This window comes from Hippoglossus stenolepis, chromosome 5, assembly GCF_022539355.2.
Source record: "Hippoglossus stenolepis isolate QCI-W04-F060 chromosome 5, HSTE1.2, whole genome shotgun sequence".
NCBI classification, from domain to species: Eukaryota; Metazoa; Chordata; class Actinopteri; order Pleuronectiformes; family Pleuronectidae; genus Hippoglossus; species Hippoglossus stenolepis.
Window position 1 is genome coordinate 12516276 of NC_061487.1, and position 13070 is coordinate 12529345.

Genomic DNA, 13070 nt, shown 5'->3' on the forward strand with positions numbered 1-13070 from the left:
GGTTTAGTACAAACCAGAAGTGTGCCTGTATGTGTGGGGCGTACGAATATACGGCAAAAAAGGGATTTTATTTTTATTTATCTGTTCAATGTGTTGTCTAAATGATGTAGAAAATTTGATTTGTTGTTTTCCTCTGTGGCTTTTATTGTGAATGCTGATAAATATAAATGATTTTGTAAATATGGATGATGTGCAAAGATTGTGTTGGCTGTTGACATATTAAACTTATGTTAATTAGACATTTCTCTGGAGAAAGCCTGAGAGAAGAGAAAATCGATATGTATGCAGATATGTAACAGTTCTCAAAGCTTAAGTTCGTCTGGAATTTCTTTAGATTTGTATTTAATGGTGTGTGTCTTCTCTTTTTCTTCTTTCCACATGTTTTGTGGATGGGATACCAGAAGAAGATGTATGTGTTTGTAAATTAGGGATGTCTTGTAATCCCAGGAAGGGATGGGCCAAATGCATTGGCATGACACAGAAATAAAAAAAAACTTATGTATGTATGTATACTAAATTGAAAAGCAAAATATGATTTGGTTCACCTCTACCTGGATTTTCAATGTGAAGTCACCTGTGTGATGTTTCTTCTGGAGAAATGTATGCAGATATTCTCTACTCCATCTTGTTTCCAACCTCCAGGTGCTGCTCCCCCCTCCACCTTTCATTCTGCCTCTGCCAGCATTCCCTCCGAGGTGCTTCCTCCAGCACTAACTCAGCAACTCTGTTCTGAGCTGAGGAGCTTGTTTTATTAGCACCTTCATGAATAACCTTGATGGTGTTAAGGCAATCAAAGACGAAAAACCTGGCTCTTTTCTCTTCTGAAGACAAAATGTGGGAATAGAAGGCTGTTGAGCTGAACCCGTTGTTTAATATCAAAAGAAGACTTTACATTGAAATACTTGACAGATACTTCAGAGGCAGCTGATTTCCTGAATTATTCATGTTTCTCTGAAAGGAAGAATGATAAGTACAGTATGTCAAGATGTCTCATTAGAGTATATGAAAAATCTCTATATAGGAACATACATTCATATAGGTACCCACAGGATATTTTGTATCTACGGTTCACTATATATTTTTGGAGGGAGAGACACATTCAATGCATTACCTCTGAATAAAAACTCAAAAAGCCTTATTTATCACTCAAATCATAGTCACATTCATGAAGTGCTTCCAGTGGTGCTCTTCTTTACAGGATTGTCATTCTGGGCAGTGTAGGGTTCAGTGTCTTGCCCAAGGACACTTTGACATGCAGATTGGAGGAGCTGGGAATCAAACCACCAATCTTCAGGTTAATGGCCACTCTACATCCTAAGCCACAACTGCAAAAGCCTCAGTGACTGATTTCTGCATTGAATCTACTGGTGATATAATCCTTTAAAAATTGATTATCAAATCCTTATGTAAAATGTTTGAATCTACAGCTCAATTTCTCACAACAATATATGCATTTCTGTGTTCATCATGTTTATTGTGCGCATCACAAAATGTTCATCACCTTTCAAACAAAGGTTTCATCAGATTCAGTGGTCTGGTACTGTCCCACAGATTACTCGTGAATCTGTGAATTCATTTCCTAACGTGTTCATCAAGATTTAATGTTATGTTGACATTTGACGTGCAACTTGTCAGGTGGTCAAGATAATAAGTGAGGTCACCACCCATGGAACCGCCTACAAATAGACTGTGTGTTTGATTCCTATCAGACGTGAACAGCTATAGGATAATGAACCACTGACTAACAGTGACCCATTGTTTTTATAGCAGATGTGGAAGACATTCACGGCGCGCTTCTAGTTGACATATTACGGTAGAGGAAGTCGTGTGTGTGCTCTCTCGGTTTGTTTACGGTACACTCGGCATCTCTCTCTCTCTCTCTCTCTCTCTCTCTCTCTCTCTCTCTCTCTCTCTCTCTCTCTCTCTCTCTCTCTCTCTCTCTCTCTCCCCCTCACTCCCTCTCCCCTCACTCCCCCCCCCTCTCTGGTTATTGTCAGCAGCAGCTCCCGGGTTAGTAGTGATCCCTCTCTCACTCCCTCCCTCTCTCTCTCTCTCTCTGTCTGTCTGTGAGCGCTGTGATGAGACACCCTTCTCTCCGAACACTCTCCTCTCTAACAGCGACCCTTCCTCTGTGAGACGAACTCCGGACACCAGCCCACCAGCTCCCACTGTGAGTTTCGCACCTTGTGAGTTTCGCACCTTGTGCTTTTGTTGCTGCGTGTTCCACCAACTCCAGTTGGACTCTGTCGCGCTTGCAGCCATGTTTCGCGCGTGTGTCGGGGAGTTTGCTGCTCGCTGACACGCACCGCGCTGCTCTGACAGAAAGAGCGTGCCCCCCCCTGTTTGAACTGGACGTGTTCGATTCCGTGTGTTGTTTGAGTGTTTCTTTTAGTCGTAGCTGTGGTTTTGCGTTAACTGGGATGTGTAGAGCAAAAGCTGGAGGAGAAGCGGAGGGAGCGTGGTGGACGTGTCTGTCAAATATAACGCGAAAGGAAAACAACTCCGTAAACATGTATGAAAGGAAAACACCTCTTGATGCGTTTTTAAATTGTAACGTCCTATTGTTTCGCTTCGTTAACGTAGCCACGGTGGAGCTACTACACCCCACCCCACTAACAGGACCTGTGAAGTAGTTTAGCAGCAGCACTAAACATGTGCGAGCTTGTTCTCTTCTCTCTTCTCTGTTCTCTTTATTCATCTTCTCCTGGTGGGTTTTAACCAGCCCAATATTTTCTACTTTCAAAACTTGTTTTTTTTTTGTAGGTTATTGTTTGTTCTTTTAAAAGAATCGTTTCCTATTATTTATTTGTTTCACCTAAAGTACCATTAGTAAGTTATTTGCTTAATAAGTAAGGTTGGGTAATGATTGTTTTTCATTTATCATGCTGAACTCGAATGGCACATTCCTCCACTGGGGCCAAACAGCCCCCCCATGAAAGCATATTTAAGTTCACCAGATCTGGATTTTTATTTGGATCGTCACTAAGTTGCCCACCTTCATAAATAGCAGTCCCCTTCCCTTCAAATTGAGTTCCATCGATTATTCTCAGAGAAATCAACGAAATTATGAAAAAAACGCCCCATCTCACAGTGTTAAAGACAATGAAGGGACATTTTCTTGATCCGCAGCTGCACCAAAATTGAATGGGTTCTTTCGTCACCGCTTCCTCATCCTTTCAACAAGTTTCGTAGGAATTTGTCCAGTAAGTTTGGGTAATCCCGCTCACAAACAAACAAACACGGATGAAAGTGTAATCTAACAGCTTGGCAGAGGTAAACATAACCTCCTTGGCAGAAGTAATAGGTGAACAACTTAACAACTGTTTACCTTAGCAAAATGTAGGCACAGGAATATTACGCCATAGAGCCCATACCTCCAACAAGGCCAAACAACAATTCTAAAAGTTTGTTAAAAGTCCAGCGTGTAAGATTTAGGTGAAGGGGATCTATTGGCAGAAATTGAATATGAAATAATCGTAGTGATGCCCCCACTAGAGCTGCATTTGTGATTAATTACATGTTGCTGCAACACCTATGTGTTGCAACAACATGTTATTAATGTAGCCTCTATAATGAGCTTTAGTTTGACCCAAACTGTCTGCACTGACTCTGAGGCCCCACTGTTGTGGAAACATTTGCAATTACGAGTCAATAAAAACATATGGACCTATTTTTTTACCGCCATGGTGCACGGAATGGGACTGTGGGCCTTTGTTAGGTGACAGGATGCGTCTGGCGCATCTGGAAACAGAGAGTGATTGAGATGTAGTGGATGTGTTAGCGGCGAGGATGGACTTAACAAACTAGACATTGTTTTAAACATCCCTTATGCTTCCCTTTAAGGAGAGTGTGTGCCGCACCACAATGTAGTGTCATTTTGGTGAGGTCTAATTCCGCAAGTCTCAGAGAGAGAGAGATGAGGGAGGGAGGGATGGCGACGTCACAAGGTAAATCTGTTAACTATCTCTCCCCCATTCTGAATAAATATTTAATTTCATAGGATAAACCTATTTTAAAGGGAAGGATCAAAATATATAACTACGTATGGCCGTTCAGCTTAAGTTACCATGGTGATTTACCCCGATAAGAAGTGAACAAGCTTCGTTGGACTAAGAACCCTGAAGTAAACCTGAAGTTACCCCGATAACTGCAAATCCTGCTTCGTAGTACAGGCCTCTGGAGGTTTAGTAACATTTGCATATTCCTGCTGACAAACAAGCAAAGAGAGAAACAAACAGACACAGGTGAAACCGAACCCTCCTTGCTGTGTATGGGATAAACGCTTCATCATTGTCAAATCTAAATTAGCAGAATAGATTTTCTTATAAGGGCAAACAAAACCTGCAGCTTTGTTTTTCCTATAAACATGGCCACATAGACGGTAGTCATCACCATGAAGTGCAGTATGGCTGCATGGCATTCGCTTCTGAATGGGAGGACAGACACATCTTGGTGATTACTTCTTTAATGGTTCACCGTATTGGAAGCACCACTGCTAGAATAACCCACATATGTTGCACGGTGCTTGCACACATTTGCCATTATGCTTCCATACAGAAGAGCAAAATGATGCTGGAGGATCCTTTAACCATTGTCTCTGTTTATTGCCTCAAGGATCTTTTTCCCCATTAACTTTTTTTATGAATTTTTTTTTCTGCACATTCTTCATAGTCCATTTCAAATGAACTGAAAAATACATAAATGCCCTGAACCGTGACCAACAAAACAAGCTGGCCAGTGTGCTGTAGTGTTTGTATGAAAATGAAAGACGTTTGTTTCATTTGTACCTTTCCTCTCCCTTGCACTTTTACGCAACATTTAGTCTAACTATCAAAATAAACTGACTGTAAAGGTAGTGAGGGCAGTTGGTGGAGTAGGTCATGGCTGCTCTCAAGAGCCATGAATCACTTGGTGTGAGAGTCTTCTTAACACCTAATAATTCAGGTTAGTGTTCGACATGTCAAGACTTGTCTAAAGTGCAGTTCAGCAATAATGCAGCGCTCTCATGAACACTCATGTTGTTGGTGCTGTGAACTGAGCTGTAGCGTACTGTTAACCAGTCTGCAGGGAAAGTTTCAGTCCCATTTCCTGTGAGGTTAGATGACCGGATGACTGACATGTACGTTTAACTCATTTTACCACCTCCACCTGCCCAATTTGTTTACGTTGAAGAAGAGACCGTTGTATTTATCCCTTCAAAATTACACAACTGCTTAAGGTACATGAGCTTGCTCATGTTTGTAATGGTACCAGCACTCCAACACACAACAAAGACCAGACCCAAGGTGCAGGCTTGCGTCGGCCAATAACATGAGGGAGGCAACATGGTGGCTCATACATTCCTGATAGCTCACAGTAAAGAAAATGTGATGTCGAATGAGGAGATAAATGAGACAGTTGTTTTTAATCAGGAATCCATATATCATCCAGGCTCTGTGGGTGGGCAGGGATTTCTAATCTCAGGAATGAGGAAAAATGAAGTGGGGATTCTTCTCTGTTCTTAGCAACCATGGTGACTTAATTTTCAGCTTGATGGAAGTTAATGAAATTGTCATGGAGTTAAGGTGCCTGGTAGCTCGCCTGCTAGAGTTGGTGCCCCATGTGCTGGGCTGCAGGTTCAACTCTGGCTTGCAGCCCTTTGCTGCTTATCGTCCCCACTTTCTCCTCCTTTCACACTTTAGATGTTCTATCAATCAAGGCAAAAATGCCCCCAAAATATCTTTTAAAAAGGCTCGGAGTAAGCAACAGTGGATGACTGTTGAAGATAGTGGCTAGAGATGTTTCAGTACCATCTTCCCTTCCTGATTTCGATTCCCATACCTGGACTATCAGCCGATATTAAGTACGAAACTTACATTACATATTTTAAAAGCTGTATGCTACAAACTCTGTATGGAAGTGATGATTGCTATCATTGCTGTATGGCCTGGCGTAGCGTAAACCCAAGCTGAAAAACAAATACATATGCAGAATTAATGCCATAGAACTTATTTTATAATCTATCTGTCTGAATTATTGTCAAATTGTTGACAGCACTTCTTCTTTGCCACTAAAAACAGTAGCTGAATAATTAATGATTGATAAGACCAATGTACTTGTACTAAGATGTGGTATTGGTTCAGTAGATAGATTTGCCTACTCGTCAATGCCGGGAATTTCCAGCAGTATCTGAGGCACTTCTGATGGTGGTATCAGTATCAGGACATCTGTAATAGTGGCTGCACTGAAGCAGCCATCAGCAATTTTTCCTTCTCATGTATATGCTCAACAGCATCACTATCATCTTATTCAAAGCAAGCATGATAAAAACACGAGGTATTTTCACAGAGTTAAGAGGGTAACACTCTGGCTCTGTTAAATGGGTCAGATCTGACCTGATAACCTTTTTTTTACGCTTTTAACACTTGTGGCTGCAGGATATTGTCCTCACAGCCAACACGCAAAGACTCTTTTAGCCTTTTCTGCAAACTCTTCTAACTAATGGTCCTCAGGCTGAACAACAACACTGCTCTATGTTTCACATGGAAATAGTAAACACCGTCATACAAGTGCACTTTAAACATTACACTATGCTATGGCCTCCTTGTTCAAAGCAGTCACATTCACTGTTGAGTGAAAATGGAAGGGAGACTTGATCTGGTCTCAGTGGAGCTAGACTGTGAGGCTGATATGATCCCTGGAGAGTTAAACAGTAGTACATGTAGATTTTTTTTTTGTCTCTGTGTGGTTTTTGTGAAGAGGCACTGAAGCAAGGACTATCACTGGGTACAGCTCTGGGAAGCCCCACAGGTCTCTCACACACTCCTGGCATGCCGCATGCTGGCTGGCCAAAGCAGATGGTGACCACCTTTTTGTTTTAACTTCCCTGTGTTTAATTAGAGCTAAAAGCCGAGCCCACCGATGGCACAACAAACTGTGAGCGATATCATTTTAGGTTGAATTTATTTATAGTTCAACTCTACAAATGTACACTTGCAGGCCTCTGTATTGTGAGGGTAGTAGGTTCACTGCCTGGGGCACTTGGCCCTGACAGATCAGAGACCGTAACACAGCGAGTAGCTTTGCCACAAGACTTTCTTGTTTATTTATATATGATAATTTAATAATGGATGTGTTGTTCATTTTTCCCAAGAACAGCACTCACTACAGTAGGTCTCTTCTACTTATATTGATTTGGTGATTCTTGCTTTAGATTTAGTCTAAGAATAGAAACAAATATGATTTAGCTAAGCAAGCTGGTGGTTGACTATATTTAGTTTCATCTTCCAACACTCGCTGACCTCTGGTCTGTCTCTAAGGACCAGCAATATTGTTCTGCCATGGAGGATGGCTTTCTTCCTGGCATCTTTGCTTTTAATTTCCTACTTACTAGTGTGATGAGGGTGTAGCTTTAGGCCTTAATAACGACCCCACAGCACACACGCTAGTGTTTATTTCCAGTGGACAAGATTAGAGAAGCTAAGACCATATGCTGCTTTTCAGACCTTGCTGTTTTATGGCAGCAGAAGCAGCTCAACTCATTGATTGTATCTGGGGAACTGACAGAAAAGCAATTCCATTGTTGAGTGGTGGGACAACATTGTGGAAAATGTCTGTGTATATTGGGCAAGTCATTTCACTCAAAAATGTTATCTTGGATTCATCATCTTTGATAACCTCTTTACTTCCTATTGCAATGCTTGAAACATCTGCTGCTTTCTTTAGTTCGACTTGCTCGCATCCACTTTTATTTTCTCAAACAATCTCTGGTTTATTCTTCCAAGAGATTTCAGACCATAAGTTTGTCTTTTTCATTTTAAAATATGTTATTATTTGATTTTCATTTGACAGGTGAACTTCAGAGGACGTCACGGGATCTTCGGAAAAGCAGGAGCATCATCTCCCTCCCAAATTCAGTAAGTCAAAGTTAGAATTGTTTTTCACTTCACGTATGTATATGGTTTAGTAATTTTTAAGTGTGTGGTAAAAGGCCTGCAGTCACTGGAAATGAGGAATATACCAGGCTGTGCTGGTCAGCTGTTGAACAAGCTCTGCTGTGGAGACTGGTTGTGAGGAGTCTGTATGTATTCATTCTCACAGTGGAGCATTGTGATTGTTTTGACTGCTTCTCTGATTGCATGCATGGAACTTTTTTTTTTTTTATGGTTTCACATTCTCTCCATTTGCCATTTTGACAAAGTCTCCTTTCATTTCTCCTCAGCAGCACTCATACATCACATCTATTAGTCTCAATGCGTTCATTATACGTCTGGTTAACTGACCCCATTTGTAAGAAATGTGAATATCTAAGCTGTTAAATGTTAAAATTGAGGTGGCAGCCTTATCTCGTCATAGATTTACCCCATCACCTCAGAGCCATATGGTTTCCTCATCCTGTTGTCGTTCTGTCCGGTTCATTGACTCACTGATTACACTTCGATTTTGAAACCTAGCAGCAGCTCATCACTGATCATTTGGATCCCACTGAACTGTTGCTACTTTTGCTACTCTAGTGCGTGCTCTTTAGTGCATCACGGATCACTTCACGTTTCAGTTAATCTAGAGGTTGCTTCATTAAAGTAGATTCTCTGTGACTGGAACAGAAACCCACTGATTTGGTGACAAAAGTAGTAAAAGGGGGCTCACTGTCAAAGCAGTCAGTACCTTCAGGGCTTGTTTCTCTGATTCAGAGAGAGATATCTTTTATGTCAGGAGAAGTGTAAAAAATCTTTTGGTTTATTATGAAACTGGGGGGGGGCATTGTGATACAGTGAGTAAATAGATTATATCCTTACAGCAAGAAGGTTCTTGGTTCAAATCCTGGTTCTGTGTGGAGTTAACATGTTTTATTAAACTTTATGAAATGTCATCAGTTATTGTCTTTGCAAGGGAGAGTGCTAGAAACAACTGAATGCTAGAAACAACTGAATGCTAAACACACAGCACTTAACCATAGACGCTCAGCTACAGTAAACGTTTCAGCATTAGTGTTAATACAGTCACTGAGCCAAGGAGCAGCTGGAACACAAGTCTGTGTTGGGCACAAACACATTGGAACCCGTGATAAGCAATTCATAAGCAGCCTTTCTTGCTGAAAATAAATCTCATTGTGAATGATATAAAAAAAAACAGCTGAGCACCACACAGCAACAGAGAGGAAGGACATTAAACTTTAAACTGTCTCAGAAGTTAATGTAAGCAAATCACAGTTGGCAACATTGCTTACAAACCATGTACCTCAGAGTAGGGTGTCATAGGGCTTTGCAATAGGATATATATATTTATGCACATATATAATTTGCATGATGATAGAAAAATGTATATTGTGTAATATAATACTCTACGGTTTATTTCATTGGGCTAAAAATTGGACTCTTGGATGATGCTTTGCGTTCACACAGCACAGATAGAAGCAGGACATTTGCAAGAAGGCAACACAAACATGGAAGAACAATATGTGAGTCAGAAAAAGGACTCTGACCAGCCAAGACAAAGTGAGGAGCTCTTACTTAAAAGAGGGGCTACTTCTGTGTGGACTGAGTTTGGATGTGAAGAGTCTTTCATGGACCAGAAAACAGTACAACAGACTCAACTCACCACTCGCCTCTTCTACCTGTCAAACAGTACGAAGAGTCTACAGATCAGAGCCACAATAGTACAGCTGAGTGCTTACAACATACGCCAAACTCAGATGTTGAAATTAGCTTTTGCCTGTGGCCCACCATATGGTAAAAAGATCATGAAAACACAGGGAGGTAAGAGCTGCTGCTATGACACCCACAAAGATCTGAGTGGCGGATGGCAGCAGGGTGTTTAAAGGCCGTTTAAACCAAAATCAGTCATTTGTCTCTTAACATTACTGAAAACATGTGAGAAGAATGGGAACTATGTAGTACTGAATTGTGACGTTTGACCGTTTTAAAGCATTCCTTGGTTCTAGATTTTTAGCACAACGTACAGTTTATTGGTCGACATGCATGATGAAGTGCGGCCCTCATTAGCAAAGCTCGCGCCCAAACTATATAAGAGTTAGCAACGGGGGATCCCCCACTGGATTCAGTGGAGTTGGGGAGTTGATGGCACTTCTAAAATGTGACGAAAGCAAAAATAAAACAAAATTCTCCTGGTGAAAAAGTGGTGTCATACACGAAGACGACGAAGATGTCAAAAGAGTTATTGGTGATAAGAGCCGATGATGGTGTCGGGATGCTGTAAACATGATCACATGATCTCAGCAGCGGAGTAAATGCGTCACTTCCTGCCTCTGTCCGCCGCACTCGGCTGCTCTATCTCTCGGCTGAATAATGCGGAGGATTTGATGCTGTTGTGAACGCGTCTGTGCAGAGAACCTCCCACTGCATGTGTGAAAGTCAGACTACAGGTAGATTCCGTTGGTCATGTCTGAACATGGCTTATGTAACTAATAGAATTCAGACTCACCTACCACAGCTCCTGTTTTCTACACTTTCACACCTGGTGTGCTGTAAAGAGTAACACTTGCTGCGGGTACCAACACTAAACGTCACTCATACCTCCATCATTCTCCATATACTTAAGGGCAGAGGATGTCACACCTTGTTAAAGCCCTGTGAGACAAATTGTGATTTGTGATTATGGGCTATACAAATAAAATTTGATTGATGACTGATTGATTGATACTCGCACGACCCTCTGTGGGCATTGGACAAATGGTTGCTGCGTTAGCCTGTGTTACTGGTGTTACACAGCGTGTAGGTACACATGACTACATAACCTGCCCACCAGCCTAACGTATCTTTATCTTTTTTCGTAGGCCGAAACGTCTTTTGGTTAATCGTTACTTATTAGCGGTAGTGCCCATGCTCTTTAAATACAAAGTACTATTATCGTTTATTTTTAAATAACTGCAGTCTGATCCTGCAGTGATGAAATGAGTGTATGTCACATCAGACGGTAGCAGAGACGAGAAGAGAGTTGACCAATAAGGTGCAGGTGTAAAAGGGTGGTACATTTTTTTATGTTATGTGGCTGTGGGCAACCACAGTTTCATTATAAAATTGACGAAATATTTAATACTTCTCATAAGATAAAAGATCTCTAATCCTGTATTTGTGCCATTGTCATTGTAGCACCGTGCACAGTGCCTTCATTTGCTCAGTCCCTCCTTGCTGAGTTTTTCCTCGGCAGGCAGGCAGGACATTGCATTGGAAGTTTGTACTTTAGCTGTGCACGTTCCTTTGACCAGCATGCAGGTCTTGCAGGCATTGTGCCCAGCGTGCTGAGTGCGTGGGCCCGGACTGTACTCGCTGTCCATTCACAACAGATACACAGATAGATAGTTCAAGAATCTGAGTATGTGGGAAACACACAGTAACAGTTATCCATTATCTGTGGATGTGTTTGTTGCAAGATCCACATATACTTTTGCTTCCTTGCCTTAGGACACCTTTGAAAACAGTGTTGACACTGAACTTCTTTTCCTCAGTGCTGGAGTTCAAGCTCGACAAGACTGGCTTTGTTCAGTAAAACACCATTTAATCTAATAATGCTGCACAGAAACCCCAGACCATGCTCACCTTTTCCATTCTAACATATCATTTTAATAGATAGTGTTGCTTATTTTTGCTCCCACATCCATGAAATTGAATACCATCTTTCTAAAACAAAACCTTCGGTACTGCAACAACACACCATTTCCCCAAACCCTTAATGGCTGAGGTTACCCTCTTTGCTAAAAAAAAAAGAGCATCTTGAACAAAAACAACACTAGAATTTGTACATTTTTTATGAAATATTGTGTTGTCAAGCTTCTTACAGCAAAAGCCAAATATTTAATGGGTAGTGAGATTGTTTAAATTGTCAGCTAGGAACTAATAGTTGGCCTTTATGTAATTACAAAGCTGCAGGACCTAACTTGCCAACTGGATTTGTTGTGTAATTGTTCGTCTACCAGAGCTTTTTTTAAGTCACAATAGTAATCAATAGATTAATCTGTATCAAATAATTCTTAGTTGCAGCATGAATTAAAAACATATAACTGAATTATTAAAGTGTTTTATATTTTTATAAAGTTTTTTTTTAATAGTAACAAACAATGAATTGCATTGAGTATCAATGTGAGTGGTTTCCACGTGATCTCACAACCAGACCCTTGCTAAAGGAATAAAGTGAGGTTAACAGGTCCAGGAGACAAACCCTGCCTCTTTCCAGATGAGATGTCTTCCTCATCACTCCTGAACATTAACCATTCTGTGCAGACAACGATTTGCTGTTGGCTAAGGTTGATTCCCTCATTTGTTTCTGTGTAAACTCAGCTGAGCCCTCATGGCATTTGTGGTGCTCTACACAAACCTGATTAGCAAGCTGTGTGGGGGCGCGCTCACATTTACCAAGACACAGCCTTGGTATATCCGAGGATGAGTTAACAATATAGAGTGTGACAAAACTGGCAGTAATGATTATGTTTCTCCTCCTGGATGTAAGTTGGTTTTACCTCAACACAAAGACATCATTCAGTAACAGGCTTTCTTGAGGTGTCGATAAAATGGCTCGAATGCTTTTAGGGCAGAAAGGGTGATTTGAGTAGAGTACATCAGAGGCTTTGCACACATGCCTACAAACACACAAACATGCCTTGCCAGACTTACGAGGTATGCCAGAGCTGTTTAGGACGAAAACATTTTGCTGCTATACAACAAACAAGGACTTTATTTACGTCTCTCTGCCTACTTGTAAAGTGAGCTGTGTCTACTGCTTCTGTAAACCTGTAGGCTGAACAAAAACATATGATTTCCCAGAAGAGTTATCATCTCAAGGAAAATGACTGAAATTATGTTGTCAGTTGATTATTTTTGTACAACTTATTGCTGCCCAGCAACACAAGACTACATAACCCCCGATATCCCTGTAATTAAAACTAATTAGTGCTGAATGACATGCTATTAGAGGCTCCTAACATTTAAAGTCTGTTTTATAATTTCTGCAGACAGTCTAGAGGAAGGTGGAGATTTGAGCGAGGTCGTAACAGGCAATGTTTCATAACCTTTACTATTTTCACTCTGTCTGCAGTGTGGGAGAGTGATGGACACACCAATCAGAGTCTGAATAGTAAC

General features: G+C 41.1%; 1 protein-coding gene across 2 annotated transcripts in view; it reads left to right on the forward strand.

The window, feature by feature from the left end:
- Positions 1–1983: 1983 nt before the first annotated feature.
- The window catches only part of tp53i11b (tumor protein p53 inducible protein 11b), a 39409-nt gene continuing 28322 nt past the window's right edge, over positions 1984–13070 (forward strand). The window contains exons 1-2 of one of the 2 annotated variants that reach the window (XM_035156953.2): positions 1984–2186; positions 7831–7895. The gene's annotated coding sequence lies outside the window, so the exon portion shown is untranslated. The remainder of the gene's footprint in view (positions 2187–7830; positions 7896–13070) is intronic. The other variant, XM_035156952.2, reaches the window with a different exon arrangement.